The sequence below is a fragment of the Anneissia japonica genome, unplaced genomic scaffold (assembly GCF_011630105.1).
Source record: "Anneissia japonica isolate Jap-2015-1 unplaced genomic scaffold, ASM1163010v1 scaffold496_len188431_cov159, whole genome shotgun sequence".
Lineage (NCBI taxonomy): Eukaryota > Metazoa > Echinodermata > Crinoidea > Comatulida > Comatulidae > Anneissia > Anneissia japonica.
Genome location: NW_022710991.1, coordinates 76318 through 97613, shown reverse-complemented (window position 1 = coordinate 97613; position 21296 = coordinate 76318). Strand labels below are relative to the sequence as shown.

General features: G+C 33.1%; 2 long non-coding RNA genes across 2 annotated transcripts; both read left to right on the top strand.

The window, feature by feature from the left end:
* The first annotated feature begins 5871 nt into the window (after nucleotides 1–5871).
* LOC117107202 lies at nucleotides 5872–10101 on the top strand. The gene is made up of 3 exons (XR_004445200.1): nucleotides 5872–6326; nucleotides 8335–8474; nucleotides 8567–10101. It is a non-coding gene; the product is annotated as an uncharacterized LOC117107202 (long non-coding RNA).
* A 1411-nt stretch (nucleotides 10102–11512) lies between these two features.
* On the top strand, nucleotides 11513–12482 carry LOC117107203. Its single transcript, XR_004445201.1, has 2 exons — nucleotides 11513–12249; nucleotides 12323–12482. It is a non-coding gene; the product is annotated as an uncharacterized LOC117107203 (long non-coding RNA).
* Nucleotides 12483–21296: the final 8814 nt, after the last annotated feature.

The window sequence follows — 21296 nt, the reverse complement described above, 5'->3', positions numbered from 1 at the left end:
GACAATCAATGTAGATACGTCATTAGAAACAAGTTTACCAAATAGAGGCTATCTATATGAAAGAGACTTTTATGAACCATGCCAATACAAGGAAACTAACAAGAAAGAAACAAATCATGAAATAAGCGATTCTAATCTATCACTTAAACACAATATTTATAGAACAACACAGAAACAAAGTAAAACTGTTACAGGACTTAGTTCTACAAAGAAGTAAAAGTATTGAGACAATGAGGGAAAAAATCTGAATTAAATAGAAGATAAAAAGCAAAAATGCCAATGAGGAAATGTTCTAATGAAAATGCAAAGAATGTAGAATAGGCAAAAAATGGAGGATAATTCTAGAATTTCATGTAATTTATAAAAAGCAGATGCTAAAGAGAGAAAAAAAGGGAAACAGAAAATGTAAATGTGACAAAGAAGTTAATAATTCAGATTGTAAAGTTTCCATAATGTTACATAACATTCAAGGGCTGGAACAAAATTTTGCTGATCTTTAGACTTATGTATATACTGACATAAATTTATCATCAGGCAAGGTATGACTCATATTCTAATACAAATAACTTGACTTAAATTTTAAAAATCAGGCAAATGGTGGTGTTGCAGTCTAATCTAACAGATTAAAAATTTAAAGTATTAACGAGATAAAGGTCCAATTCTGTTGTTGTTTTGGTAATTTACAGACCTCCTGGCTATAATGTGAAGCAACTCTGTCAAAATTTAAGAAAACTTTTGGAAGAGGTACATAATGTAGCTACATTAAAACAAATGCAAATGACTTATGCCGGGATTTGCAAAAAAAATATCAGGTCTTCTAGCCAATGTGAAATAACATCAGTATTTATCGTCGAAGTTGAACTGTATTACTTCATCAACAATTATGGCTAGCTGTTCATACAATATTCCAGAAATCAACTAGGAACCAATCGTGATTAGCAGCGATGATGAGATTCCTGTGGTTAATCTAACATGTACAGTCTTATTTCTTTGGATGATGATCTATGAAGCATTCATTTGACCATTGTTCACAGTGATTCCGATGATAATTATTTTTCAAATCTACCGTGTTACTGAAAATGAAGTACTAAATAATCCCATGTATGAAGAAGCTGACTACAACCAATTCCTCACGCGGCGAATCCCGATACCTTATACGATGATAATGTATTTGAGGAAGGAAACGAGCAAGATAACCATGCTGAGGTAATAGCTAAAGACATTCTGGAAATCACTTTCATTGAGCAATTTTTAGTTATCCTCAACAGGCTAATAAAGCTAGGCTGCTATGGTTGTGAATTTGACAGGCCTAATCAAATTGATCTTTTTACATTTTTTTGTTTTAATTGATCATGATATCGTTATTTGTGTTATTAAAATCTATAAAAAAAAAAAATAATTATTGTTTGCAAGTTAATTATATTGCATGTTGTTTCCGTAAACATTTCATTAAAGCGAGTGAGAGAAATGAGTATGGATGAGAAATTGAGAAAAGTGTATTACGATCCTAAACATCCTGGCAGTTTCAAGAGTGCAGAACTATACTTTATCAGAACGTGAAAAACGAATTAAATATTACTCAATTAAAGACTGGTTGAGCAGACAAGATACATACACATTACATAAACCTCTTCAACACCGCTTCCTGAGAAACAGAGTATTCGTCACAGCTATAGACAAACAGTGGAAATTGGAAGATTAAATTGGCAGACTAGAAGTATCATGGATAGTATTCTACTTAATTTCGGTAAAAAGTTTTTAACATCAGTCAAATATCGAAAAATGCTCCCTCCTATTCGTAATACATCTAGAGTTCTCAGAAACAGCTCCACAAATAGTAGACCTTTGCCCAAAACAGAACGTTTCCGAAAATCACCCATCCCTACATTAGTGCAATTAATTAACAATGAATTAGATGCGTAGGCTGGAATTAATCCTTCGACTGTTGAATTGTGATTTCCTTTTCTTTTATCTGTTAAGATGCTTTATTCTTTTATTTCTATAACAATGATGATAATACTGTAGTAGTAATGGTGGTATGATTGTAAGAGTGATAATGATGGTAATTATTGTTGTTATTAGTATTATTGTTGTTATTATTATTATTATTATATATACATTTATATATTTTTGCTGATGGTATTTTTAATCTCTTGCTTATCTTGTTTGTTTCATCTTTTTGATGTTTGTAAGCTCAAGGTTTTCAGCTGCCTGGCTGCTTGTTGTGCAATGTTATACCGTAATAAATAAATAAATTCAAAATTCTGACAAGATTGTAAGTAAGCAAAGATTTACAGAGAATTATCAGTCATTAAAAATTCTGACAAGATTGTAAGCAAAGATTTACAGAGAAGTATCACAGTCATTCAAAATTCCTACAAGACTGTAAGCAAAGATTTTCAAAGAAGTATCAGTCATTCAAAATTCTGACAACTGTAAGCAAAAGATTACAGAGAAATATCACAGTCATTTTAAAATTCAGACAAGATTGTAAGCAAAGATTAACAAAAATGTATGTGTCATTCAAAATTCTGACAACTGTAAGCAAAAGTTTCACAGAAGTGTCACAGTCATTCAAAATTCAGACAAGATTGTAAGCAAAGATTTACAGAGAAGTATCATGGTGATTCAGTGTTTAGAAAAAATGTAGCGAAGAAAAACATGAAGCGTCGTAAAATAAGAAAAGCTTTTAGGGGGTTTGTGAGAAAAGCGACAAAGTAGCATTTTGAGGGTCTTACATAATAGATTTCTCAAACACATAATTCATGAATATTTCATTTAAATTTTCATTAATTTGGCTGTATTTGGGAAGTGAAAAAGTAACGTTATTATGTCCTGTACATCTGCAGGCCTATAGATAACATTCTTCATATTATATAGATCAATCACCAGAGACGATCAATTTCTAACAAATTTCATACCACATTATTAAAAATCAACGGTTAGATAAGCTGGCAAATATTCAATGCAATGCATGCTATAGCATTTTGTGATAATTAGGAACGATTTTGTGAAATCATAGGTTTCAAAAAGTGGACCTTTTGGAATTTTGGGGGGGGGGTGCATCCGCACCCTCTGCACCCCCCTGCCCATGGGCCTGGATAATTTGGATATGTACTTAGAATGATAAATTGATGCTTTAAATGTAATATCTATACATATGTCATACATTATAAAGAAATTTGCCTTCAATTTGGGTCTGATACACAGTATTGAAATAAAAAACTATTATATTATCATCATAATTATCGTTATCATTATCACACCATAATTATTAAAATAAAATTATAAATATTCAACATATAGTTTTGTTATTGAGTATTAATTTAATAAGCCAAACCAAAAAAAATACATAAATAAGTAATACAGTTTAAGTTGTTACATTATAGATTTTGTTAGAACTACAAATTATTATTGGACCAGGCTTGAGAAAAAGACATGATATTAATATCATTTATGTATATAAGGCCTCATTACAAGTAAAATAGGGTAATTTCAGCACCGAGTCCACTAATCGGATCGTGGTATATTCTGAAGGCAATTCATATTACATCATCATTGACTTTAAATTAGGAGCGCGATATACTAAAATGCAACTTGTACCGAAAATACAACAGAAAATTTAGAAATTAGAAAATAGTAATGTGTTATTAAAACTATTATATAACACTGTCTTAATGTTTTGTTAGTGTACAAAGTAAGTCCAGGTAAGCCGTAATAACCTAACAACTTGAATGATACTGATAGCCCCTATATTATTTATTGAGAAAATTGAATCCATATGTTCTAAACAGCTCGCTACGCTTCCCTGCACCAGAATGACCCATTTTCGTTACTGCCTTTCAATCGGCTTCAACCACGGCAGACCGCTGAGTTACCATTAATTGCAAAGTTTTTCAGCATTCATGTACACTGCTTACGTTTCATTCTAAATCTATCGAGCGAGTCCTCGCTGAATATTGGCCTAGAATTTTCATCGCGTGTCAAACGCAGTTAATGGTAAAGGGTTTCAGAGCACTACTGTATCATGTTGCTAAATATAATGAGTAACTGATTGGTATTATGCTGTCTTTTTTTTTCGTTATAGATCAAACAATTCAATGAAAAATAACCAAGCACTTTTAACGTGTAAATCATGGAAAAAGAATTTCTTGTAAAGTTTAATGGAAGTCAGAAAATTATAACTGTCAAACCAACCAATAACCTAGCACTTATACTATAAATAAATCAGGCAGACATCATGTGCAAAATACTACTACAAGGAATGGGACGATTGGATAGATGTTTCCGAGAACTGTTTTAATACATAACATTAAAACCCAGTTCTGATCAATTTTTGGCTACCCCTTCCCTGTCACAAAGTACTGAAGAAAGTGCATTTGATTCAGATACTACAGAAATATTGGAATCAGATTTATCCACTGACTCAGAAGACATGCTTTTTGATGTACCAACTGGTTATCTGAAAGGAAAATGGCCAAATAAATTTCCAATTGATGAGAAGAAGTTCTCTCAAAGTTTGAAAGTCTCAAAAATAAAGTATGTCTTATGTGGAACCAAAAAAGAGAGTTACTAGATGTCATCGCTAAAGAAATACAAAAATACACAGATAGCCCTAGTAAGATACAACTGCACCAAATTGCTATTGAGCTCATTTTAAAATATCTACATTTAAGAGAAACATATGTACAGTATCTGGTACTGGCAAGAAAAAGGAACGCAACAAGAACGCAAAAATATGGTTGCTGGCCACACACAGATGGAGATGGATAACATGCATGGCAGTATCGAAAGGAATATTGCCGGTGATATCTTCACTCCAAGGGACTACGTCGTAGTAATGGAAACTGCAACAATTAGGCCTAAACCTTATGATGTTAAGCAGATTAAGCATGACAGCTTTAAGAAACATGATGGGAGCTACTTAAATAGTATTAGGCCAGGTAAGAAAGCTGGGGACCCCACAGTTCATGATTTAAGGGAATTGCAGTGTACCAGTGATGGCAAAATTTATTTTAAACTGAGTTTGACATTTGATACTGAGTGGCAAATCCTCTCACAGAGGATCCGTATCCCTAACGAGCCCTTTGGATGGGTTCGCTTATTTGATGCCCCCCAGCCAATCACTCACCGCAAGTTCAATGACTTTCAATCAATAAAAGCATGTCTTCCCCCAGTGCATGCATAATTATTTTGACAATATACCACTTTTTGAAGCTTAAAAGGTGTTTACTAAGCACTCGTAATGAAGCTTCCTTTAATCATTAATTTTTGCCTAAGTCAAGTATAAATGCCTAAGTAATGTATCATAATGCCAAAGTCACACACAGACTAGCATTTTTGCCTAAGTCAGTTGTAGTCGTTACGCAATCATACTCATGAGTCAAAATTTTTGCATTTCATTTTTCTTTATATGGCATGGTTATGTATGAAAAATATTGAATATTCATTGTTGAAGAAATGATTTAGTTTTTGTATTTTTCTCAAAAAGTTGAACGATATTTTAATTTTTTTTTTTATCAAAATTTTACTTTTAGCCTCATTGTATAGCTTAACATACCAAGAATCTTATTCTAAAGTTTTGGATCAAAATAATACTTACTTTTAATATAATTAGCAATTTTACGATTAATAATTCAAAATTGGACGTCATTTTATTACCTTAGCAACTGCCTTAGCAACACATTTCAGCATTAATAACTTTTATATTAATTATCAAAAATAATTTTTTTTTACTAATTATTTTGTCTTAACACTGTTTGTGAAAGAACATAAAGCAGCTTTTGACCTACCTAACCACTCATGCATGCAGCACATGCATTCAAACAAGCTTGACTTGATATCCATTGTTTTCAAAATCAACTAACAGCTGTCTAGAATATTTTCAAATAGTAAGTTCAATTTGTGATTATACATCATTTGTTTTTCAAAATTTAACATCTTTATATCAAGTACCTGAAGATTATCAACTGTATATTTAACATTTTTATCATGAGAAATAAGAAGAATATTCCACGACGTAAGAAGAGAAAGTTTTGTGGCAACAGACAACTGTGACTAAGCCTCAGCCAGCCAGACAGCCCGATCAGCAACAACCTAGGCCTGGCCCATCAAAATCTTGTGCATTCGCAAGGAAAATAAAAAAAAGTGTTGAAGGTATGGCAGATGAATATAATATATCATCTCCAGAACATTTAAGAGGATTCTTGTTCATAGCAATATAAATCCTAACAGCTCTTATCAATCAGAATTTGTGTCCGGAATGTTCATTGCAAGGATTCGCAATGACGTCAAGCGGGGACTTACCCAACAATTTGATGTGCATGGTAAGTCATGTTCTTACATGTACACATTCTATAGCAGGTGTATTTGAAGGTGTAATATTCTGGTAATAGTGTAAATTATTACTCTGGTTATACACATTCTGCTAGTTTTAGACCCGAATTAACTGTATACAGCGATGTGGAAAAGAATCCCGGACCACAGCGCGGTAAGACAAAAGAAAGGAATGCGGAAAATGCTGACACCAGGTGTGCTGAAACACGTTTCTATTATCAGAACTGTCGCAGCCTTAAAAATAAACTGAGATGTGTATAAGAGCACAGAACTGGTTAGTCATTTAATTGCAAATCGTTACCAATTCGTTGCATTCACAGAAACATGGCTTAATTCTAATGTTTTAGACGCTGAACTTGAAATAGAGAATTACACACTATACAGGAAGGAACGAATAGGCAAAAGAGGTGGTGGTATCGCGTTGCTTGCCTCAAACAGGTATGTAACTCGCAGACTTACTGATTTGGAAAATAAAAATATCGAACTAATGTGGGTGGAAGTAAATTTCTCTAATACGAAAAGACTCTTGATTGGTACGTATTATAGACCTCCTATTCAAGGCATGGAATCCATCGAAGTACTTTCTGCGCTGCTGGACGAAGCGATGTCAAGATATCCAAGCCACAGGTTTATTCTTCTGGGTGATTTTAACCTACCGACAATCAATTGGTCTCAAAAACCACCAATTATGAAAAGATGCTAATACCTTGGCAATTGAGTTATCTAATTCATTATTTTAAAACAAAATAAATTGTTCTCATTCAGGATTTTTGATAAAGACAAGGATGAAGTCTTCTCCATTTTTTTTTTTTCGATTGTTGGTTTTCTTTTTGATTGTTGGTTTATACAAATTTAGTATGAACATGTGTATATGTGTGTGTGTATGCTTGCATGTATGTGGGGGTGTGTTTGTGTGTGTATGTGTGTACATATGTATGTGTGTATATATATATATATATATATATATATATACACTTCGTCAGTGTGACTTATTTTCTGTTCCTTTTTGCCGTGTTAATGTATGTAAAAATGGATTTATTTCGCGTCTGTCTAGCTTATATAATGATTTTGTTGCCAAATGTCCTGATGTTGATATATTTTCTAATTCTTTATATGTATTTAAATGTCATTTAAATAATTATCTTACATAATTTTTATGTGTTTAATCGATGTAATATTTAACTCTACAATGTTTTAATAATTTGATGAATTTTAAATATTTTATATTTTTATATTGTACATAGAAATATTTTACTACAATCTTCGCCTGTAAGTGGGACCTTCTTGGTCCTGTTGGACGATTGAATAAATAAATAAATAAATAAAAATAAATAAGTGAATATGCGAATTGTCATGGCATTCTGTAACATTTCCAATGGATTTGAGGCCCTAAAATCATTTTGTGGCACTATGAATATACCACATCCCATGTCATCGAAGTCGTGGTGCTACCTTGTCACAAAACTGTAGAGCGCATGTCATTCAGCAAACAGGCTACTGAAAGCATGAAGCAAGCTGGCAGTGAATTACGGAAACCTGAGCGACAGTGCACAATAGGCCTACCATTTTCATGTTTTCATGCAAATTACACAACATAAGGAAAACAAGAACTTGCCATGGACCGTTTCTAGTTCAGTTCGTAGATGAAAGTTTATTGAGTGAATTGGTGGTGCAGATATTGCCAGTTTAATTAATTCATTTAGGCTACAAAACGTAGACGTTCTAATTTTTCTAAGTAATCCTCTAGAATTTGTATCTTGGTTAAGCTCATTTAACTCGCTTATAGAAGCCTGTGCCAATAGCCCAGAGGAAACACTGGATTTGTTGATGCAACAGTTAAGAGATTATTAGTTTTTTTTTTGCGATTCCTGTACACCAAGTCCCATAATCTGGACTGGCAAGGTTTTACTTTGTGTCCTTGAGGTAGGTGAAAGCTTATTTCATTTAATGTAAAATGCAAATTTTCAACATTTGGTTTTTTATTTTTCTTTTTTGCAGGCTCACATCATCTGTTGCAGGGAAGGAAGATGTTGATGCAAGGAGAGTGAGACTTGAAAACCTTGTGGATAACATAAAAGCTTGAGGTGTTGATCATTTTCAAACTGTAAATGAAAACCTCCATCCTTACAACGATGGAGGTTTTCATTTACAGTTTGAAAATGATCGACTGAAACAGATTTCACTGAACAAGCCTTCTGCTCAGTTGATATTATATCCAGAAACAGTGGAGTTTTTCGACTATGATGAAGTTCCTTTCTGTGATATATTCGACAATGTTTTACAGGATTCTCCCTACCAACGTGATATCCCAGTTGATTTTCAACATATTCTTGGCTTACCAATCACGGCAAAACATCTGCACATATGTACAAATTTCTCCGAGATGAACCAAAGTGTTATTGCCGGGCAAGCAAGAAGGAAGCACATTAGTAGAAGATTATGAATGGGGACACAGTCAAGAAGGAATAGAGAAGTACTGTATCTAGACATGCAGATAAATTCCATCGTCTTATACTTTTTAAATATGGTAACATATTTACTGGGTATGAAGTTCATTGATGAAGTTCATTAATGTCATACCTTAACTTCTTCAGTGTAGTCCATTTCATTCAACAATGAGGCTATCAACCTAACAGTGCTTAGAACAAGCACGGGTAGTTTATCGTTGTGCGCTATTATACCCATTTGGTTCTAGTTGCACACAGTGATAATGAATAGGATAAAATTAAATTCAGTTGATGGGCAGTGCATCGAATGCATATGTTCACCTCATCCTCAAAATCAAACTTTCAAATTGTAGAGTCCTTCAATATTAATGTATTATGCAAAACATGCCTTTAGCTACACGATTTACACTATTATATGACAATTTCAGCTTGTATTATTAATATAAAAAAATCCGGTTTTAACGCAGCTCTCTTTAGTCGCTCCCATCCGATCGCTTCTCGGCAGTTTATCGTTGTGCACTACTACACCCATTTTGGTTCTAGTTGCGCATAGTGATAAATAATAGGATACAATTGAAATTATTGACGGGTAGTTTATCACTGTGCGCTACTATACCCATTTTGGTTCTAGTTGCGCACAGTGATAATGAATAGGATAAAACTCAATTCAGTTGATGAATTAATATAATTAATATAATTTATTCAGAACTTCACTTTTGAAACACTGGCACTCGTTCAAAAGGAAGGTGCGTCCGAGAAAATAAATACAACCATGAGATAACAAATTTAAGCTAAATAAATCTCACTGTATAAAGCAAAACATTAACTGAAAAATTCAGATAGGAAATAATAAACACTCACTCAAAAACTTTCTTTTCCTGGTTAAGTAAGGGTGTGGGGAAATGCAAAATCACATAGATGACACATGTCACATATATACACATATATCTATACATATATTTTGTAATTTTTGTATATCCATTTTTTACAGTTTTCATTTTAATAACTTGTACACTAGGTTTTGTTTCTGTAATTGTTTATGTGACTACCATCGTGTTGAAGCTCAGCTAGATGGAACACATTACAGTGTTTGGTGTATGTATTATGCATTATCTGAGTTTTTCATGGAATCTTTCGGTATTTCTTTTAACGTATCTTTTTTGTTAAGTTTCTATCTTTTATCTATGAACGCACAAATTTATTTTGAGTGTAACCGGTCTAAAGGTGTAGGTTCAAATAAATAAATAAGTATACTCAGTATAAATACTCACAGCATGTTCAGTTAATTTCAAGCTTTGACAAAGGCTACAAGGGTAGCTGAAATAAATATATATAGATACTGTGGTAACGGGAACGAATGTAAAGATTGAGGGCGTAAGCGAGGTTCAAGGAAAAAAGAAGAGAAATAAAGAGAGCTTAGAATTGTCATTAAAATCTGTCCAAAGTCTCTTTCATTTTGTGGACATTACAGTTGGCGACGAGGATGGGATAATATTGTGAGTAAACCGCATCCGTTTCTTGAGTCTCCAGGCACGCCCACCGTCCCGTGGAAAACATGGAAAATAATATTTGAAAATTACTTGTTGGCCGCCGATTTGCAGGCAGGGTCAGCTGAACGTCGCAAGGCAATTTTGATAGCGTCGTTGGGTACTGAAGCCCAACGGATTTATTACACTGTTTTGAACAGTAAGGCCACGTCCGTTGCTGGTGCACAACAGGCAGAAGCAGATGGTGATAAAGACGAATATAAAGAAACTATGCAATTACTTGCTGATTATTTTGAACCCAAACTAAACGTTGTAGCGGAGAGGTACAAGTTTAGATGTCGATCCCATGAACCAGGTGAGACAGTTCAGGCGCTGTCTCTTATACACATCTAGATGTGTATAAGAGACAGGAGTAATGGTGCCGTAGAAAGGTTTAACAAAGTTCTAAAACAGACGATACAAACTGCATTCTTAGAAGGGAAAGAAGTTAAACAATATGTGCAGTCATTTTTATTTGCATATCGAAATACTCCACACTCAACAACAGAGGTGGAACCTGCATTGTTGTTGCATGGACGTAAATTGAGAAACAAGTTAGATATTAAAGGGTTGACACCATCAGCAGATGTGGTGGTTGATAAATCTAAGCTTAAAGAACTAGTAAAAGTTAATCAGAAGAAACAAAAGACATATTTTGACAATCGTAACAGTGTTAAAAAACCTATTATACAGGAAGGAATGAATGTAAAGGTTAAAAAAACTGGATATGTGCATAAGGGCAGTAGTCCATTTATGGGACCATTTCGTGTAGTTAAGAAATGCAGCCTTTCTGTTAAGTAACAGAAAGACATATAATGTTGAAAGGTTAGCTATTGTAAGCCCTGACTGTAGGGAATGGGTAAACCCGTTAGGCAATGCAGTGCCTTTGATGATTGATGATTTCGGGAATGCACAACCAGAAAATGTAAATACAGACAGATTCGTACCAAGGGGTGTAGACCAGGTTCCATATAGAACTAGGTCAGGTAGGGTAGTGAGAAACCCTAGTAGGTATATTGAAGAATGTAATTTGTTACAGGGGGGAGATTGTGGGTGGTAACGGGAACGAATGTAAAGATTGAGGGCGTAAGCGAGGTTCAAGGAAAAAAGAAGAGAAATAAAGAGAGCTTAGAATTGTCATTAAAATCTGTCCAAAGTCTCTTTCATTTTGTGGACATTACAGATATATATATATTATCTAAATGTAAATCATATTCCAACTCTACCAAACGATGTAACCTTTGTATAAAAGATAAGTATATTTTATTATATGTCAACCCGAAATTTGAACTCTAAATCAAAGGAACAAATTATTCAGTTCATGTAGACATTGACGCAAGTTCTTGTTACGGTATACTACTTAATCCTGTTGGCTTTCATTTATCCATCTAAACAATAGAGACTTAATCACTTGGTAATTAACATACTTTTGTTCTGATAAACTGTCACAATCTATGTACTTCATTATTCCTTCACTCAGAGCCTAGCGCAACCAAAATGGGTGGGATAATGAGGGAAGAATAATGTAGCGAAATTTTGAGCCAATCATAAGTCATTACAAGACGTTCCTGTTTTTGTTGGACTACTGCTTTGAGCATTGGTCTTCGAGCATCGTTTTATCCATCATGGTTAAACAGTGGTCTGTTAAACGGTCGCACAGAAGACTCACGAACAAGGTAGGGATGTGTATTGTTGTGTATGAGTTATTTAATAAAGTGCAACTTTCGGCACGTTCGCAAATGTACTGTATTTTGTTAGAAACATTAATGAAGAAAGTTAGAACAATAATAATAACAACAATTAATAATATTGCTCTCAATATCATTACTACTGTATTATTATTTATGTAATTAACAGTACTGTCATTAATTCTGTTATTGCTAAACTAATATTTTTAATGTTAATGATATAAGTATTGTCATTGTCAATCATACTAAGTAGTGAAAATTAATGTAATGATTCGCGTAAATTATGAGTAGATATGATGGTAGTGTTATTGCATTTTTATACCAGGTATGCGAATACAGCAAAGAATATTAGCTAAGACTACTACATATCACAACAATATAAATTCTAACAAAATCTTTTCAACCGTTCAAAATCAGGCAGTCAATCTGACAGTAATTGTATAGTACCAGGGTATGCACTTCCTACCCAAAAAAAAAAAATATAAACGACAGACCCATTTATTATGTGTATTGTTGGTTGTTCTATGTTTGTTTTAACAATAAATGTTCGTGTTCACCCCTTCTTTCTAGGTTGTAAACACTGTTAGGATAGCCGTCCGTGTTTAAACCATAATTAAAGTAAAGAGAATATATGTTGTGTGTTGTAATTAGTTATTATATTAGTTTAAAATTGACATATAGTTTACAATCTGTTCTATTGCGCTTATGCTGACTTTAATAAATTTGACTTAAAAACTTTAACATGTTGCTTATAATTCAAAAGTTAATGTATTTATACAAAACACGGGGATACCGGCAGTTTTAGTGACACTTCATGAGAACAAACTGCATTGGGCTGGTAAGTGTTCATTAATAGTGTGTGTATTTGGAATTCGAACATTTAATAAGTTCAAATAAATGTTAAACTCTGCCCAAAAAACACGTCCCTTCGCTAGTTCACCGGATTTATATTGGTTAATTTTACTTTTTTAATAGAGTGCGAATTCTTCCCGAAGCATCCCTATGTTAATAAGTGAATTTATCGACGATTAAAAACAAAATCAAAAAAGAATAAAGGTTTCCGATTGTTAGAAGTACAACACTGCAAGGAAGACATTAACAACAGATTTGTGTTTTTAATAGGCGATGAAACCGCTATACGAAAAATTCAAGCTGACTGTGGCACTACAATACATGCGGCATTAGAGCAGGCAGCACAGAAAACGAATGAGAAACTAACAGGTATTTTTTTTTACTAGTTACTTTTAAGAAATGATATAAATTCTTGGTGCGGGACGGGGGTTTGGGGCAAGAATATATGAGAGTTTCTCAGCGTTATGAGGTTGTGTTGTAATTGTTTATTATTGAATGTGTTAGGTTGCTGAACTCTTTAACATTTCAGGTGGTTGAACATAACATTTTAAATGTTATGTTTTATAATAACGAGGACGAATCGACGGCGAAAACACCGACGATGATAACAATAAACTATAACAATAAGTAACAATGACAATACAATTTACCAATAAAAATAAAAAATATTATTATTAATGTTATTACTATTATTATTACGATTATTGTTGTTAGTGTTATTGCAAATTGACCGACAAAGCATAAATCACACGCCTTATCTTACTTTTTTTTAACATAACGCATAATTTCCTCACATAGCCAACACCCTAAAAGAAGGAAAAGCAATTGAAAGTGCCAATGTCACCAAATTGAGAAACCTAGTGATCAAACTAGTGCGAAAAGAAGGTAAACTGCTCTGATCTGTTATGTAATGCTCATTACGTATGACAATTTTATAAAATTCCATTAATTTAGTTAGTGGCGCTAAAAAATGACATAACAAATACTTCATTAAAGGATTATCCAAGGTATTGCAATAATTAAATAAACGACAACTCAGGAAACTCCGACAGTATTCGAGGTAAACTGTAGCCATGTTTACATGAGTTTTGTACAGGTATTTTTACAATACTTACTACAGTATATAAGGGCACTTGATGTAACAGTTCTGGAGTATGGTATAATAAAACTTACGCCTACAGCCATACATTTCCTGTTGTTCGGTAATTGCGAAATTGATTTCAAATTTCGAACTTTCGGGACAGCAGTGAGTGTCTTGTGGACGAAACATGCATGATATAACTGAGGTGGATATTACAGCCAAAGCGTTTCCATGTTGTAGAAAAACCTGAAAACTGTTTTTTTTTTCTTATTAAATATTTATTGTAAAACTTTGTAATGCCTCTAATCGGTTATTCCTACCTCTCTTTAGGTCCTCAAAGAGGTGGGCCCTTCTGGACTTCAGGCCATAACAAACCTGGATGGTGGCCCGCTGATTTGCAGTTCTGTTCGCCTCGATGCTGTTCGAAAGGTATTGGTTAGCAGAATATCACTACTTTTTTTTATGTCGTTCAAAAAACTTTGTCGTTATACTTTTATATGTTTTGACTTTCAGCAACTCTGCTGGCAATACTACATGCCTTTAACGCACAACGAGAAAGAGAAGAAAGTAACACCGAAAAATCTACAGAAGTAGAAACTGAAACTTCTCATTCAAGTAAGTTATGTATATAGTGTGCTAAAAAGGACTAACAATCATGAATTAACGAACACATACTAACTGATGACAGTTGAAGAACTAAAATTTTGTAAAGTTTACTAGCGGGTTACTCAGATAAATGACATCCCAAATCACAAAGAACATTGGTTAATTCTGCCCTAACAATTACGGTACCATGTTTATGTTTGATAAAAACAGGTAGGTCCAACTTGCAAGGAAGCGATGCCCAGAAAAACAATCTCCGAAAAAATCCAGCAAAGGCAAGTTGAGAATTTCTTATAAGTTTGCTTAATATCCCGAGGAAACATAGTTAAGTGATAGTGGAATGACCAAAAAAGGTTTTCAATTACAAATCGCATTTTCAACATACAATTAATTGTATTTGTTAATTGTAATAATGTAATATATTTCATCACAGAAAAGGTATTCAGCCAACTGGATATCAAACCAAAGTGGTGGTTCGCAAGCAACTAAAAGGTATTACTTTTGCTTTGAAATATGTGTAGGTATACAGTACAACACACATTCGTACAAAGAGATAAACAAAATCAAAATATTAAAAATATGGTACTATGGAATTTTCAACAGATGCACATGAGTAATATAACATTTTTAAGTAAAACGAAGTAATGTATTATTATCCTGACAGGAGCAAGTATGCGAAAATAAGCGAGGATGATGTCAGAACAGAGGTGAGAAATGTGCTCATTTCAATCTACACACATTGAAACATATGCCATACGGCAATGTTAATGGTCAATTTTTTAAACGGGTAACATTGGGCCTACCAAATATTACAGAACATGGTAAACATCCTACACTCTGTTTTTCCCTTTAACAGTTGGAGGAAATAAAACAAAGACTCCTCGACATCATGCAAAAGAAATTTGCAGAAGGAAGGTGAGTTCTGTAAATTTACAATTACAAGGTCATTCCATTTCTACAATGTAGTATTGGTCCATTACTAGATTATTTAAGAAAAATGAATTAAACTTCAGAAATATAAATTTCAGTGAAAGACACAAGGAATACATGAATGCCCCCGAAGGTGTGCAAACCAGAGAACGGAACATGGGGGGTTTCGGTGATGACGTCATGGATGAGGAGGTAATGTAAAATATTTAGCCCTAAATCTAAACCATTAGCAATGGACAGCAACAAAACATTATGCATGTGATGCTTAAGTTACTATAAAAACGATTTAGGCCTAGTTCTTGTTTTCCCACACCACCTCACTGACAATACTAAAAGTAGTTTTAATAAAAGTAATAATATAATTAGTATTAGTAGGTAAAAAATATTAGTACTGTAGTAAATAAATAGTGATAATAATAATAGTAAAAACAACAATAACATTGGTAAGTACAATAAAAAATATTGATATTATTGTTATTGGTGATAATAACAATGACTAACAATAAAACTAATGTCAGTAATAACAATAAAAAAAATATAAAAAAATCACAATACTGCAATAGTGATAATAACATTAAAATAAAAATAGTAGTGATGTTATTAATAATAATAAGAATAATAATAATAATTGGAATATTAAGATTAATAATACTGTAGTACTAATAATAACAATAGTAACAACAACAATAACATTTTTTTACTACAATAAAAATATTGGTGATAATAACGACTAACAATAAAATTAATAACAAAAATCACAATACTGCAATAGTAACAATAAAAATAAAAGTAGTAGTAATGTTATCAACAATATTAATAATAATAATAATAATAATAATAATCAGAATAATAATATTAATAATAGTACTAATAATTGTTAGTAATAACAATAACTATAATAGTACAAATGATTAAAATAATGATAAGTATGATGAAATTTTCAATAATAAAAACATAACAATAATAATAAAAATAATAAAATAATAAACCTTAATAAAAATGTCAATGTTAATATCAACAACAATTAATATAATAGCTACTAATTTTAATATCAGTTGTCTGAAACAGTGCCTATTTCAATTAACACCAATGTCATTGGTGTGTAAAGTGTTTTAAAATTATAAGCCTTACATTTTGCTTCGCAGGTAATGGATTACTTAATTGTTCAGAGAAACCAATAAGATGACCTACCCAACAAACGTAGACCCTAGGTCAGTTATTAATGAAGGACGTTGGTTATGTTTACATTTTTGTATGTTTTTGTGCATATGCTTGTTCAAAAAGAATACTGTTATTGTTTGTTATTGTTATATTTTAATATTATTTTTGATCCAACAGATGCCCCTACACATCCATGATGATTTCTCGAATTCATGGTCTACCTGAAGAAGCCGAGGAAATGCAGCGGTATTGTAAAGAAGATACACTGTAAGTACTCATGTCGAATCAGTAATCCAACAGAAAAAAGTTTCCTTCTTGATTTGAATTTAAGTCTTTGCTAACAAACACCCGTCCTACAGCGGCGTTTATTTTTAAATTCTACATATATTCTTAAAAAGAATAAGCAGATTATTAAGATTTGTCCATGCTCGATACATTATTAACATGAGAATATTTCATAATCTATGCTTAACCTTTTTTCTCAATAGGAATACATTTAATTACATGCGGTTTGTGGCCAATAAAGAGGCGATCATGTACCTGACACAGAAGAAGTACAAATTGCCGTATGATGAAGCCGACAAACGTTGTCGGGAAACAGAATTTAATTTTAGAGCGGCATTTAAATCTTCGTTGAAGCAACAAAAGAGATGAAATTCTTCGGTTTTATCTCTATGATGGTTTATATTAATATTATTATTATTATCATTCTAATTAATACTAATATTATTATCATTATCAATAATAGTGCTTTTATTATTTTTCTTGTTATCATTATTGTTATTATTATGATTACAATTATTATTTACGTGTGCCGCTGATGTAAAAGTGTCGATTTAAATAAAGAATATATTTGTATATTTAGTGTTATTGTGTTTGTCGATTTAAATAAAGAATATATATGTATATAGTGTTATTGTGTTTGTCTTTACAAAAAAAAAAAAAAAAAAAAGAAGCTTTTTAATGCAGCCAAAGTTGGATAGCCCAGCTTTGAAGATCCGAAGCCCTGAAATGCAGACGGAAAAGCTTCATCTTTATTATTAGTATCATTCTCATCGATATCACCATTATTTAATTTTTAGTATCCTCATTAGTGTTTTTATTATTATATTAATACTTTTACAGCAACTTACAGATAAAGTAAATGATGATGATGATTATGATGATAAAAATAATAATAGTAATAATAATAATAGTAATATATTTACATGACAATGAAACAATGATTCATTGTGAACTGAGTATTGTTATCTGAGCTTCAAATATATATTGCAAGTCCAAGTATTGTGATAATAACAACAACAAGTTTAGTAGAAAAGCACGAATATTATTATAACACGGTAATAATTTAACACGGCATGCTGAAAAATAAGAAGCAAGTCAGAGACCTGTATATAAGTGGGAAAATTTTATAAAAACCACCAGAAAAGAAATAAGGAGAAAACAGAGAAACGAACATACTGTACTCCATTTATGCTAAACACAAAATACCTAATCGGATTGACAGTGTAATATCATTGTTTATTCCATAATTACTTAAAAATAAACGTGTTGCTTATTCAACGTTGCCATAATGGGGTGGGAGAAGCATTCTTACCAGACATTTTTGAAGGGGATTAGTTCCTGACTTCTTACCAGAACACAGTCTTGTCCTTCAATGTGTTTTTAATCAGACATGTGCGCAAGTAGAACCAAAATGGGTATAGTAGCGCACAGTGATAAACTGCACAAAATAATAATAATAATTGATTTTTATCCTGTTGAAAAAGCAGTTGGACCTCATAACCTTTGAAATACCAGTTGAACCAGTTGGAATTGAAACCCATTGAAAACCAATTAGAAACCCATAGTAGAAAACCCATTGAAAACCAGTTGGAAACCTATTAGAAAACCCATTAGGAAACTCATTAGAAAACCCATTGAACAACCATTGGAAACCCATTGGGAACCTGTAACCCGTTGAACCAGTTGGGATTGAAAACCAGTTGAACCTGTTGAAACACCATTGGAAAACCAGTTGGACCCATTGAGAGGGTGCGAAAACACATGTTGAATTTTTCCAATGGGTTTTCAACTGGGTTTTTTCAACGGGTCTCAATGGGAATTTTTACCTGGGTAGCTAAGTCGCCCTATCTGGGGAGAGGGGTTAGTAGGCCTACCAGGCTACTATGCCTAGGTTGGGTTGTCTCATATATTCTTCATTTCTCTCCTGATATAGGCCTAGATAGTCAACCTAGCTTCTTAACTTTGCCAAAAAAAAAAAAAAAATTGCTGTTTTTTAAAAATACTTTTTAAATACTCATTTATATACAACATTCCATATTACTAATTAGGTTTAGGGCCTAGGTTGGATAGAAACCCCCCCCCCCCACAAAAAAAACATGTATATTATGCCTAGGCCCTCAGCTATATAGAAGACGATATAAATCATCATTATTGCCATATACGTGAGTGTGACAAATGAAATAAATATCACCATGTGTGAGGAGGGCCAGGTTGGAGGATTAATTGGGCTTAGGTATAATAATAATGTTTTTCTCTCTTAATATAGATTTATGAAGGACATAATATATCGTCTTAAGATGGGGTTAAAGATTGACGATGAGATCAAATGCGCAAATGGCCTCAAGATCCAGGGTATTAAAATGCTATGTATACTGCTGAAGCGATTTGCCTATCCATACAGGTACATTGATATGGTGCCTATGTTTGCAAGGCCGATTCCTCAAATTTGCATGATTACCAATATGATTATGCAGCAAGTGTACGATCGGTTTCATTACCTTTTAACTAGTTTGGACCATGGAGGTATGACCAACCTTGGCTACAGGCTGAACATTTGAAAAACTTTTCCAATGTTATCCATGCCGCCGGTGCTGCCCTTCAGAATTGCTGGGGTTTTGTAGATGGAACTGTACGCCCAATTTGTAAGCCCGGAGAACATCAGCGGATCGTTCACAATGGCCATAAGCGTGTCCACTCCCTGAAATTCCAATCCGTGGCAACACCAAATGGTCTAATAGCTAATCTATTTGGTCCAATTGAGGAAGTCGGCATGACTCATTTATGCTAAGAGAATCAGGTTTGCTACAAAAGTTAGAGCGCCATGCCATTAAGGAAAATGGCAAACAACTCTCTATTTATGGTGATCCCGCATATCCCCTATACCCTCAATTACAAGCCCCCTTCAAAGGCAACTTAACACAGGAACAAGAAGACTATAATAAGTCCATGAGTCATTATATGATTTCTGTTGTTTAGTGTCTTGATAAGTTATTGCTCAAAATTAAGGTTGCTGTAAAACCTGTTCACATCAGCACTTCTACAGAGACTATTTGGTTAAGGCCAGCTTAAATAATATCTTTTCTTAGTACAAGCCCAAGTACATAGAAAATGATAAATTCTTTTATGTATGTCTTATAATTTACTCTTCTTTTTTTTTTAACCATCATTGTTTTATTAATAAACAAATTTATTTGCAAATGGACAAGTAGGTATGGCTATAGAAAATGAACTAGCAATATTTGCTAGAACTTCACAAAAGAAATGTGCTACATTATGTGATAAAGGCAAAAGTCCCATAGTACATTTGCCATGATTTCTTTGTGTTGAAGTGGCACTTACAAATGGCAAAAACATGCAGAGGCCACCTTTGATAATACATGAAAATATTAATGTTCTAAATAGAAAGTTCACATTGACTGGTGCCATCATGATACGCCCAGGGACATTTTTTTTACAATTGTGAGACATATGGGTGGTTTTACAGTTTTGGATGATCTGGCATCATATCACAGACCATTAACAGGACCCATTCACTACAAGCACTTTTCATTCAACATGTTCGTTCACTCCTGGGGTTGGCTTTCTTGTTTATGTTTTATGAAACACTGTACACACCCTCAATGGACATACATGTTCAAAGGCCGATTACACAAAAAATAAAAACTTGGGCCAATGTTGCTGCTTCAACTAAACTCCAAGGTCAGAAAAAAAAACAGTTCAAGCAAACAAAGTGAAAAAAAAAAAATTCATCTGATAGTTCTGTCCATGAAATACCCTATCGTAGAAGTCATGTATCAAAACATCCACCCAATAGTTCTGTGTGTGAAACTCCATGTAGCTCAAAAAATGCAACAACAAATTCACCAGATACTGGTAGTTCCATACATAAAACACAATGTAAGTCGAGCCTAAACAATGTATTACAAAATTTATCAAATAGTTCTGTACATAAAACACCCCATCATAGAAACCATGTATCGAAAAATTCATTTATTAAGCGTTCCATACACGAAACACCATGTAGCTCAAAAAATGTAACAACAAATTCATCAGATGCCAGTAATTTTGTACATAAAAGACGATGTAGTGCAGGCTCAAACAATGTATTGACAAATTCATTAGATAATTCCATACATGAAATACCCCAGCGTATGAACAGTGTATCAAAAAATTCATGTGATAGTTTCGTACTTAAGACACCATGTAGCTAAAAAAATGTAACTACAAATTCACCACACATCCGTACTTTCGTACATAAAAAACAATGCAACTCAAACCTAAATGATGTATTGCCAAATTCATCAAATAGTTCCGTACATGAAATACGTCAACGTATAAATCATGTATTGAAAAATTCATGCGATAGTTCCATACATGGAGTACCATG